Raw genomic sequence first — 13,167 nt, forward strand, 5'->3', positions numbered from 1 at the left:
AGAGAGAATTATCTGCCCATCCCCAACTTTTATGTGGCTGCTACTGCAACCTATGTGTTGTAGTGGCCTCAGCAGCTGCTGCATTCCTCAATCAACATGAGGAGTTTGGCCAGCGGTTCTGCATATTTGTTTATCCCTTCACCATGGCTCCATTCCCACCCTCAAACTTCCTCTGCTGAGCTATTTTTCACAGCACTCAATGTGTGTGGAAACCCCCTCTGAGGCTGTCCCACTCCTATCTATCCCCTCACTGCAGAACTATGTTGGTTCCACTTTCTACAGTCAGGGGCTTCCATAGATCTGTAATGACGAGTGTCTTCTAGTGCAGGGGTGGTCAATAGGTGGACCACAGGCCAAATCCAGCTTGCCAGATGCTTTTGAATGGACCCCTCCATTCAAAAATAAGTTTTTATTTACTTATTGTTATATTTTATTATTATTATTATGTCCTCTGAAGTCTGGACCTTGACCAAGAAACTTGGACCTTGACAAAAAATAATTTATTACTCCTGTTCTAGTATTTTGAGAATAGGAGTATGAATCATGATTTCCTATGTTCTAATTCTGGCTCTGACTAACTGCTGCTGTGACTCTGGGGAAGTCACTTAAGTGTTCTGTAGAGCTGGCCAAAAAAATGCCAGCAGAACTTATTTTCATTGAAATTTGCTGATTCAATGAAATTGAAATGTTCCTTGCAGATGATTTAGTTTCAATGAAAATCCAATGGAACCCCGACAGGAATGCTTCCTGGTTTCCTGTCAACGTGCTCACCCAATTATTCTGCACTGTGCCTGGAAGGCTTCTGAGGAGGGCAGTCCACAGTTCTAGGGCAGATCCCCAGGCAGACCCCACAGATTTGGGGACCCCAGGCTCCCAGGGTCCGCACATCTGTGGTAGAATGTCAGACAGATTGCCTCAGAGATGGGGATGAATCTCCTTTCATGTAGAATTTCTAAATTCTTGCTTTTCACTTTGAATTGGAATGAAACCAAATTTTGACATACCAAAATCCTCATTGAAATGGAGTTACCTTCTCTACCCAATTCTACTGTTCTACTTCAGTTTCCTCCTCAGTAAATCTCTGATAAAAATTATTCTCTGCCTGTCTCAGTGAGATACTATAATGATTAATTAGATAATGTTCTTACAGTGATTTGAACCTGAAAAGTGCAATGTAAGGGCTAAGTATTTCTACTGCAGTTAATGACCTTGGCTGGAGGTATTATACTGAATCTAGTTTGTTTTGGCTGTAAAGAGACATTTTTCTATCCAAGTAGAAGTCCTTCAGTTCAAGAAATCCCAGAAGATATGCAGATGATTGTCAATAATTCTGTTTATCTTTAATAAAAATAGTAACTAAATAGACATTCCTATCATGCTGATCAGTATTGTCTCCTTGTCTCCTCTACTCACCCATCTTTTGTCTCTTGTTTTATACATAGGTCGTAAGCTCTTTGGGAAAGGGCCTGTCATTTTTTCTGGGTTTATACAGCAGCACCTACTACAATAGGGTCATGGTCCATGACTAGGGCTTCTGGGTGCTATGATGCTACTACTACAAATAATAACTATTATTTTCCCTTATAATTCTCTCAACCTTTTCTCATTCTTTATCACATATGCAGATGAAGTAAAGCCAATCTATTCTACATACATTCCATCGATACTAGGAATATAAATAGGCAATCTAACCAATAAACTTAAACGCATTTTGCTAAACATCACCACTGAGAATAATTTAAACAATGACTTGTGGCTATTTGATTAAAAAAATTAAGTCTGTATATATTCACAAATGATTTGTTCATCTCTATAAAGTAGGTGGTCTGATAAGGTATAAACACTTCACGTGGGGCTGCAGGGGTTACAATGCAATACTGGGCCCAGGTAGCCCTGCCCATCCAAACCTACCCCAGCTGGAGAAGAGAGTTAAAGGGAGCAAAGAAGCCCAGGCAAAAGGTGGTGAAAAGGCTACAGGAAAGAGGCATCCTTCTTCAGGAAGCCAGATAAACAAGGGAGCCTGAGATGGGACCACAGAGCGGACAAGGCTCTCAGGCAAAGCCTTCTCTAACCACCACCCCTTTGAGAATTCACAGGTCCAGCAGGGCCCTGCTCCTTTGGGCTTTTTTGTTGTGATGTGATTGACTACAGGAGCTGTCCCCAAACTGAAGGAATCTATAGGTAGAAACTAGCCCAGGGAAGCAACTTGAACTCACTTCAGGGAGGACGATGCTGCTATCCCTTCCCACAGGACCGTGGGCTAGGACCTGGTGGAGAGGATAGGCCTGAGTTTCCCTATCACACCCCCTTAAGGGCTACAAACAGATGTGGGTGGAAAGCTGAAGATCCCCAGCTTAAGGTCAGGAACAAGTACCTCTACTGTCCTCATAGAAAGTCAATTGGCTGGAAGTCACGTGGAGTAACCACTAGGTTGCCTAGCTCTCCGAGCTCCCTATCACAGATGGATTATGAAAAAAAAATCACAGAGTGATTTAATCTAATAATTTAATGGAATTTATAAAACAAATTGGTTGATAATATTATTTGAAAAGCTAAGTATTTTAAAGAGCAGAAAACCACTGGGATGCAAATTGCAACACGTTCAGATCTTTGCTGCTGATCCTGCAAGTATTAATGTACATGATTAGCTTTACACATGTGAATGGACCCATTGACTTCAGTGAGAATGTTCATATGCGTAAAGTTAACAGTGTGCATAAGTGTCCTTAAGATCAGGACCTATAATTGCAGTATTTATTCAAGATTCTGTTATTTAACTAGAAGTATTACACTATTTGTTGTTTTATCTGTAAATAGCGAAGGTTGCTGTGAATCTAAAGCATGTAATTAGCGAATCAAAATTTAAATTCCATTAATCTTTGGGCCACTTTTTGTACTGCTTTGAAGAAGTTGTTAGAGTAATAAAATGATTATTAACATTTGATATTTATCCAAGCATAAGTTCAGATTCATGAGAGGGGCAGGGCAGACGGGATTTAATTAGCATCCAGTGTGCTTGCTTGCTTGCTTGCTTGCTGGCTTGTTTTCTCTGCTGGTACTTTCTGATGGTAGTGTATGCTTTTACTTGATACTTAAGCTTCCAGATATATAAGTAGACAACTTAAAAAAGCAATCCAAACCAGTGACAGGTTGTGTCATTCCTGCCCTATGAACTCGGGTGCCTCAAATGCTGTGCTGCCGTTAACAGCCTTCCAGCCACACGTCAGTAATATTCTGGTTTCCACCAGTCTTGGTTACCACTTGCAGGTGACCCCGACACACTCCCTGTCCCAGATTTTCCTCAAAAGCTTGTGTTCTGTACTGCCCAGCCCTCTCCTAGACAGTCCAGATATATTAGGTCCGTTGCCCTGTTAACAGGATCAATATGCAACAGTCTGCTACTTCAAATTAAGTTATTCAAACTATTCACAAACTGGATTAGTTTTAATTAAAGAATAAGACAAGTTTATTTAACTATAAGAAGATAAGTTTTAAGAGACTACAAGTAGAAAGCATTAAAGTCAGGAATGGTTACGAGAGAAATAAAGATAAAAAAACTTCCTAATACTAACAGTAACAAACTAGACTTGGTTCAAGGTGAAGTCCCTTACCACATGCTTCCAGTAACAATGCTGACCAAATACTCAGGCCAGGATCTGCTCCCAAAGTCCAACAGCTGTTTCTTTTGTCTTCTTAAGTGAAAAGGAGAGAGATGGATAGGGAGAGAAAAGTTGGGGTGGTTTTGAACCTCATTTTTATAGTTCAACCACCCTTTGAAATACATTTTCCTGAGGATTACCCCCTGGATAAAGTCCATTGCTACTGTGAGGTTGAAATCCAGGAGTTTGGTGATGAAAGAGATTCCATGATGTAGTTTGCTAAGATGCAGATCTGTTTGGTCCTGCCCCACCTCCTTGTCAAGGAATGGCCACTTGATAGATGATTGCCCATCAACTTTGATGACACCTGGCTAGAAGGGTCAGCTTGTGCTTTGCCTTTGAGAAACAGGTTTACCCAAGACCCAGACTTGTCTGGTAAACACACTTCAGTCATGATTTCAGCTTATGTTGATAAATTTACATACAGTGTTGCTACATACTTTTCGTTGTGATATTATTGACTTCCGAAAGAATGAAGAAAACAGGGCAATTCTGAGTGAGCCCTCCCCATCATCCAGTCTAATATTCTGTCAGTTGGATATTTAGGGACACCTGAGGCATGGCGTTGCATCCCTGACCGTCTTGGCTAATAGCCGTTGATGGACCTGTCCTCGATGAACTTTTTATTCCCAGCTCTGCCGCTGGCCTGCTGAGTAACCTCGGGGTAAATCACATCACGTCTCTGTTCCTCAATTTTCTCATTTTAAAATAGGGATAATGATATTGACCTCCTCTGTTAAGAGCTTTGAGATTGGTAGATTGAAAGCACTGTCTAATAGCTTGGTATTTTTATTTATTATTAATAAATTATTAATAATAATAATGTTGAGAATTCCTGATGCAGCAATTTCATTTATATTCACTTACCAAAAAAACATAAATAATACTACAGAGGAAGAAATGGGTAAGTATGTTAATCAGCCTGGAGAATAATATATAGGGCCCTTTCTGCTGTATGTATGCATAACCCAGAGGACAATGGGATTCTGAGAGTTTGCACTCATGGCATTTCCTCCTGATTCTTCTGTTGGAAGGGCATAGCTTGTCACAGTCGAAGAAGAGGCTGGAGGTCCTGCCCCTTCAACTAATTCCCACAGGTGTCAGAAGATTTGCTGGTAGCAAAAGCCATGCATATGTCTCTCCCTTGATAGCCATTAGGGTCTCTCCAATCCCTGAATAGCATGTTCCTGCAGGGACATTAGGTGATGCAGGTGGTGATCTTGTAGAGTGTGTGTAGTAGCCGACTCCAGCTGGCCCCATGGGTTGAGGGTGATCTTGGCTTAGGTTGGCTAGCACCACTCTACATCACCAGTCCACCCACAAATTTAGATCCTTACAGAGTTGCTGCTAAGGTGTTTCCATAGATTTGAGGGGAAGGTGCTCTCCCCACTTCAGCGCTACCATTCACAGAAGGGGATGGTCCTTGAAGTACACAATTTGTAAATTCACTAATATAGAATGGAAACATTCAGCAATCAAAAGATCATTAATAAGGGCTAAGGGCCTGATCCAAAGCCCATTGAACTGAGTGGAAAAAAAGCTCCAATTGACTTCAACGGGAGGGAAATAATTAAAAGGTAGGAACATAACATGACAAACCAGTATTAAAAAAAAGTACAAAGATAAAAACTGAATAGAAAGAAAGAGAAATCAGATAATTAAATTAATAAGGATGATAACTTAATGAACAAGGAGATAATGAAGTGAAAGAAAAGCTGAAGAATGTGAGACACATAGCCAATAAAAGGAACAATATAAAAATTAGCTGGAAGCAGTAAAGGGAAAATTGCTTTTTAAACAGAAATGCGAAAAGTGCAAGAAAACTGGGAAGGAGTAAGAGTATGAAGGCTAAAGACCTCCCACTTCTTCATTACCATCACTACAGCTTTCTCCTAATACTTATTTTTCTGCTGCTTTCAGATAAATTGATGCTTTCCTGTAGCCATCATCACCCGTTTCTTAAGATAGTCTCAGATGAGCTGTCTAGATGCTAGGTGTCACAGGCAACTTGATATGCCATGGGTCAATTAATCACAGCTTGCAGCTAGCAAAGTTACCAAATATCTTGGAGGCCGTGTCTTCCAAATGAACCAGGTGAAAAGAGAAGAGAGATACCAACAGCAGGGCACTGCACAGAGAGGAAGACAAGTGGGCGAAAAGTAAAATATTACCAATTAGTCATTATTATAAAAGGAAATAACCTTCTATAATGTGAATTCATTATGCTTCCAATGCTCCTTTTAGGGAGGGGGAAAAGCACTGTGTTTACTACTATGAGGGTATGTGCTCTCCCCACTGTGCATTGTGTTTACTACCATGAGTGTTTTTTATTGTTAAATCTAAATAAATAATTACAAGAAAAATACTATAGATTTCTGATAAAGTTCTGCGATATTAACTTAACTTATTGATGAACATCAGTGGAGTCTGTGTCTTTCCAGGACAAGCCTAATATTTCATACTGTCGTCCCCCACTTCCCATCCTGTCCTGTCAGATAGGAGAAAATGCTGTATGCCTCACCCCAAATTAAGGAGACTCAACAGGAGAATCAAATTATACCTTGGAAGGAAAGATCGCCTTTCAGTTAAAACACTGGCCTGGGAGTCAGGAAATCTAGGAACGTTTCAACCTTCGGCAAATCACAATTTCCACCTCCCCCATTGTTCTCGATGCACCTGGATATCTATAAGATGCCTCGGTGTTACCTATTTTCTGTATTACTGCATCTGAAGAAGAGAGCTGAAGTCTCTCGAAAGCTTATGTCTGCAAATATTAAATTTGTTAGCCTTTAAAGTGCGACAGATCTCTTGTTGTTTTCACACTTTCTTTGTGTTTCAGGTATGCACCAGCGAAGTGGGGATAATACTCTTGTTTATTTAATCTGTAAACTCTCCGGAACAGGGACTGTCTTGGCACCTAGCACACTGATGCCCTGAACTCAACTGGGGCTTTAAATGCTGCTGTAATACAAACAAATAAAATAATAATAGCAGCTGTGAATCCTATTCATTTTTGCCAGAAAGCTCAATATACTTTATCTGAGAGGCTTAGAGATCATAACATATCAGACTCGGTATATTTATCTGCTTGCTGAATGTGTACAGAACTCACAGATGTAATCTGATTAGCCTTAATTTTGAGAAGATATATAGTATCTATTTTTAGATAGTGGGAGGGTTCATTGGATGTTTAATAGACCATCATCATTGAGATGGTTATCCTGATCTCAAAATGAACTAAAAATCTTCTGGAGCAGATGATTACATTTAAAGTATTTTTCATCCCTTTTGTTGACAACAGGCGTAGATAATTAGCATCACAAAAAAGCTATATGTAAAAATAACCCTGATCAGCCCACAAAAGCACTTGCATTTGCCTTTGAGTTAATTTTGCTGCACTGAATGATCATTGACAATGGAAGTTACCCTTCAGTGGGCCTTATTCACTCTAAAATTCAGAGTGGTATTTAACATGAAAGAAAACTGGGGGTCAGAACCTCAGCTGTTGTACTTCAGTGTAGCTTCAGTGAAGCCAGTGGAGCAACATGGCTTTATGCCAGCTGAAGATCTGGTCTTTGGGTTCACATTTCCCTAAGGTACAGACTCAGAGCTATTTCAGTATCTTGGGTATCTAAGCAGACTTGAAGACCTTAGAATTCAGAGAGAGATTTTTCTGATCCAGCCAAAAGTTTTCTGAAGGGAGAGGTTTTCTGAGGGGGGAGGTTTCTGAGGGGATGAGAGTTTGTTCCATCTCTGGTGTAAATCTTCTGAGGTGTTGCTTGTTCATGACCATGGGGCTCTGGGAACACTTGAAATCTCATACCCAAAACGTGGGCAGAAGAAAGAGGCTAGATTTCAGTCTGAATGCTACAGCTTGGCTGGACTTTGTGACATTTCTGTGAAACCAGAATGATTACATCAAGTGGCACAGTGCAGACAGGCACAAAACTTCTCTCCCCCCTTCTTTAAAACATAGCATTTTGTTTCCATCATTCCCAGTTTTAATAATAAATTGAGATTTTTTTTCCAGTGTCTGAATAGTAACATATAGGCAGATTGTGCAGTTGGTGATGGTCAGATGGCCTTTAAATTGGATGACCAAATGTCTCAATTTTATAGGGACAGTCCCGATATTTGGGGCTTTTTCTTACATAGGAGCCTATTACCCCCTACCAGTGTCCCAGTTTTTCACACTTGCTATCTGGTCATACTACCTTTCACCAGCTCACTCTTAAAGGTATTTACTATGTTACAAAATATTTTTTTTATTTAATTCACCCCTCTTGGGTGAATGGCTAATTTCCTTATTTTGAAAGATTGGTTAATAATACATCTATAGTATTATGCTATTATGTATCTGTCTTTTTTTCTTGATTTAGAAGCAAGAGAGTGACCTCCCAATATAGCTAATTTAATCTGCAGAAATAACCTTGCAAATTGACTTGCCAGAAACTAATATTAGATGAAATCTTTGTTCTATTGAACCTGACTATCATCTGTGAGTCCCTGTGAAAGGCTTAATCTACAATTGTAAAAAACCTCCACTAATGTTGTCAGGTTTCATAAAATATCTATTTTATTAAAGAATTAGTGATGCAGATTCTGGAGGATTTGCAATATTTGGGAAGATAACCTGGATCTGATTGAAATTCAGACTCCCTTTTGTGTTAAAATTTGGTGCTGCTAAAGAAATGCTACATTAGCTACTGTGGAGGAAAGCTGAGTGGATGATAAAGTTAATGAAATATGTTAATTCCTTTTGGAATGTGTAATGTTTTGTTTCTTATGAAAAACAGAGTTATAATTGGAGCCTTATGGGCTAGTCACCATTTAAATGGTTACAGTTTGGCCTTTTGCCTTAATAGCATTACCATGGTATTTACACTTTGAATGGTATTAATTACTCAGTATGACATACCACTGTATGACAAGGCTGTATCTTAAATTCCTCTGTTATCTTTGTGGATTGTGGACTGTCTTCCAAGGTGTCTTTACTGTGCCTAACATAAGAGGGCCCCAATTTTCACTGAAGAGTCTTGTCAGTACCTCAATACAAATATTAACAGTACTAGTTTAAGATTACAGCATACTGTATGGTATAATAGTGGTTACACACATCTAAGGGCTATCTCATAAATAAACATGGAAATCTGGCTAAAGGGCCAGAAAAACATCTGCTACATTTCCCTTGGAAAACTACCTACCAATTGTCTCATCAAAAGGGAGGAGTCTGTGACCCACAGATTTGCACACTTACAGATCCTTGGGATCCACAGGGAAGATAATCCACAAATTCACAGAGGCAAGAACCATCCTCATAAATGACCCTTGCCACCTCTATCCTCCTTCTTCCCTCACAGCATGGCTCTAACAGAGGCTGTACTGCCTTTGCTTGAATCTCCTGCAAAGGATCAGTGGCAAAATGTTTGACCCAAAGGAGTTAATGGTACCTCAGGCAGCACTAAGTCTCACTAGAAATAGTTGTGACACACAACAGAGAGCCTCTTTGCCCAAAGTCTCATACAAGGCTCTTTCATTTAATCATATACAGACAAAGAGAGTACAGATCATATAAAATGTAACAAACACCCTGAATGCAATGCCCCTCATTAGTTCACCCTTCCGGGTGTCGTTGGGAGACAATCTGTTTCCAGAAAGGTGGGTAGAATCTCCTGCCTCAGGACCCTGCTATATGTTGGGAAGTTTCTCCCTCATGGAGGCTTCTTCCCCATCTCTTGAGACTTTCCTGTCTGCTGCCCAATTCTCCCTATTCTTTGTGGCTCTCCCCCAGTTTGCCTGTGTGGCTTCTTATTTAAACATCTGACAGGTCAACTGGCTTTCTTTGTCCTGTTTTTGGTAACTTCGCATTGCTCCAAATTTCCCTCATCCCATCTGACCAGAAGAAGGCGATTCCCAGATCTCTCCCCAGATTGAGCAAACCCACTATTGTCCATTCACAGCACCTTTGTGAATGTTAAGTATATTCTCTTTGTCTTCAGTCTGAGGAAAACATGCTTTTCAGGCTGATATAGACATGGTGGATACATATATAGAAGCATCAGTTTTTGTAGTAACTCTTCATAATAACTTTGCAATACCAAGCAGAATTCATAAATTGTACAGACAGAGCCCTCAGATTCTCACAGCACCAAAAATTCTTCAGGAGCTAGAGGGTAAGAGGAAAGAGCAAAAAACCAAATATGTACAATTTGATTAAATAACAACTAAACTGAGAAAGGATAACTATCTGAAAATAGTTGAAAGATATAAATGCTAAGGAGAGAATAGAACTGTTTAGAATAAGAGGCTATCACTAATGGCAACATAATGTAATCATACAAAGATAAGATGATGAATAGAAAGAAAATTCCTGAATTATGAGATTGAACTTGAGTGTGGGATAACATCTTATTTGAAATAATGGAATGACACCATTCAGATTGTTTAGAACTGAACTGAATGATTCACTTGAGAATATACAAGAGAGAAAATCATTCACTGGCAGAGGTGCAGTATGGAGAAGATAAGCTAATTTCATTTCTAATTTCTATGATGCTATAATTCTCTTTCCACCTGCAAATAATGCTAGAAAATGAAAGTGGTGATTCTGATGAAAGGGAATAGAACATATTTAAACAGTTCAAAAATAATAGTTGCAGTTTGCTGGTGAAACTAGCAAATCTTTTTGACTACAAAAGAACACAAAACACTTAATTTGTATGCACAGGGGATGCAGACACATTTTTACTGGGTCATGATTAGAGCTGGATTAAAGCTTTAGAAAACAATCCAAGTTTCCTTGAACATCACTCACAAATTTGTAAATGCAAATTCAGTTCAAAATGTAGAAGCTAGAGACCAGGATTCTTCATTCTAGTGGCCCAACAAACCCTAACCCCTTTCCTTGGGGGGGCATAAAAGTTACTCTACATTGGAAACAACTTTTTTTAAAGTGATTTGTATCCATCAGCAGAGTTTACCAGATTCAGCCAGTCAATTAATTCACACTGGGTACAATGCTTGGTTGAACCATATTTTCAGTGCCAGTCTGTAGAATTCTTGACACTCACATTGAGATTTTAACAAACACACATGCACATATGTATATATTTGTATAAAAAATGCAAACATGTTAGTCAATGTTTGTGATGCCCTTGTCTTAATTAGGGTTATGATGAGGTTTCATAAAGTATCAGTGATTTAGTCTGCTTTCAATCTTGCCTCCATTTAAACCTTTGCAGAAAAAGGGCATGATCTTGCAAATCTGTACTCATGTCACTAGATCATATCATGCCATCTGGTTTTCAAATGAATTCCTCATTGAAATCAAAGGTGGTTCCTGTATGAGACTGATGGCACAATATGAAGTAATGGGATTATTAAAATGAGGAAGGGTTTTGTGATTAACACTAACAATGGTTTTGGTGACACACAGGGTAAAACATTTACTAGACAGCAATTCCAAATGGCTGAAATAATACAATAACTAATAAAGTATTGTAAATAACATTAGAATGTATTTTAATAATATGGAAATAAAAAGGTAATATAATAAAAAAAACCTGAAGACTGTTACAGTTTGCACTGACACTTTGCTATATTCCTTGTTGACCAGAATTACTAAAATTCTTTCTTTAAAGTTTTTGGATGGCGTTTTTTCCCTAAAGAAGGAAATTAACAGAAGTAGGTAATTTATTGAACAGTGCATTATTATTCATGCTATAATTATGGTGAACATGGCCCTTTCTTATTTAGGCCCTAATGTTCAGCAGAGCTCAGCAAAATTTTTCATCTGAAACTTTTTTTAATGAACAATGCAGGTTCAATGACTTTAAAACATTTTGTGAATTTGAGTCAACTTCACTGAATTGTTCGTTTCAAATAAAAATTCAGAAAAAATCTAAATGTTTCATTTCAACATTTTTGAAGTGAAACATTTTGATCTTTTGAATTTTATTTTTAAAATATCAAAAATAATTTTAAATTGTTGAAAACAAAACATTTCAATTTCATCAAAATGAAATATTTCATTTGCCCTGTAATTAATTATTTTTATTGTTTATGTATTTATTTTGAATGTTTTGTTTTCAGTCCAGCCCAATTTTTTTTTTACTTTTCAAAATTGTCATGGAACCAGCAAAAATCTGTTATTCACCTAGCTGCGGTGCTGGCTTCTTATAACTGTCTGAAACAATCACCCCAGGGATTGAAATTTCTCATGCAAGTTCTCAGCTAAGAGGTAATATTAATAGAAAGTTTGATGCTATTCTTTTTGGCTATGCTGAACCAAATCAAACAAACAAACAAAAGAAGAAAATCAGCATTGCTGAATGGAGAAGTGCTTACAATTATTAGCACTAAGGGGGAAATCTTAAACCCAGCTTTCAGCCCAAGTAGCCATGCTGGAAACTGGGCAGGTGCATGGGGGAGGAATCCTCTTCCCCAGGCTGCAGAGGCTGTCTATTTGTTTGTCTATGTTTTAATGCTGCATCTGTCATCACACTATCTGAGCACCTGTTGTGTCTTGCTCCATAGTGGATTTCTGAACGGGAACCAGTGATGAACTGGAAGGAAGCAGTTCTGCACTTCCTGCAGTTCTCCTCTAAATCTGGTGAGCCTAAGCAGCACCTGTCAAGGCAGGTTCAGGACAACTGCAGAAAAAAGGAACAGATGTCACTGAATTTGCTCTGTTCTAGATTTCTATAATTTCTGGAGCCTTGCCTAGCTCTGGACCATCCCTGTTGGTTGCCAGCAGCTGCTGTCTTTCAATCAGGGATCTTAGTCACAACCCATGTCTCTGCTTTGCTGTGATGATACTGGCTTTCCCCACTCTGTGATCAGTAGCACTGTCTGGTGTATGCACTGCAGCTCTGATGAACTTTTGTGACTGTGGTAGACCCAGGGTACAATTCAGATTAGAGAGTAAATCTCTCTAACCTGGTCCCTTTACAATGCCTTGCTGCTGTAGCCACCAGCCTGAACTGGTCACAACAACCTCCAGTAGGCAAATCACTCCCAGCTATGTCATGTGTGCTGCAGCTTGGCTCTTACCAGCCTTGATTATACTGCAGGGTGACAACAATGCACTCCCAGTCTTAGACTTTCACCCAGAAATGTATGTGTTGTATTGCCCAGCTCTCTCCTAGACAATACAAATGCACGTAAAGTCCATATACCTTTAATAAAAAGAATATGCACACAAATGGTTACCCCAAATAGTTACCCCAAATGGTTACCCTCAATTTAAACTTAATGGATTAGATAAAACAATAAAATACGTTTATTAACTACAAAGAGATAGATTTTAAGTGAGTACCAGTAATGAGGCATAAAAGTCAGAAAGGGCTGCAAGACAATAAAGTTAAAATGCTACTGATGCCTAACTTAAGAAACTATCAGATTCAAGAAAGTTTTTCTCAACACATGCTCTCAGCAGTGTTACTGACCAAACATCTTAGGTCAGGACCCCTTCCTCAGTTCACTGGCTGCTTCCTTTATTTCTTCTTCT

General features: G+C 38.9%; 1 long non-coding RNA gene across 2 annotated transcripts in view; it reads left to right on the top strand.

The window, feature by feature from the left end:
- The window catches only part of LOC137163703 (uncharacterized), a 31,181-nt gene extending 24,554 nt beyond the window's left edge, over positions 1-6,627 (top strand). For both annotated transcript variants that reach the window (XR_010922797.1, XR_010922798.1), the window contains exon 3: positions 6,499-6,627. This is a non-coding gene — a long non-coding RNA (uncharacterized lncRNA). The remainder of the gene's footprint in view (positions 1-6,498) is intronic.
- Positions 6,628-13,167: the final 6,540 nt, after the last annotated feature.

This window comes from Emydura macquarii, unplaced genomic scaffold, assembly GCF_026122565.2.
Source record: "Emydura macquarii macquarii isolate MOO-44397 ecotype Brisbane River unplaced genomic scaffold, CSIRO-AGI_Emac_v2 contig_2636, whole genome shotgun sequence".
NCBI lineage: Eukaryota > Metazoa > Chordata > Testudines > Chelidae > Emydura > Emydura macquarii.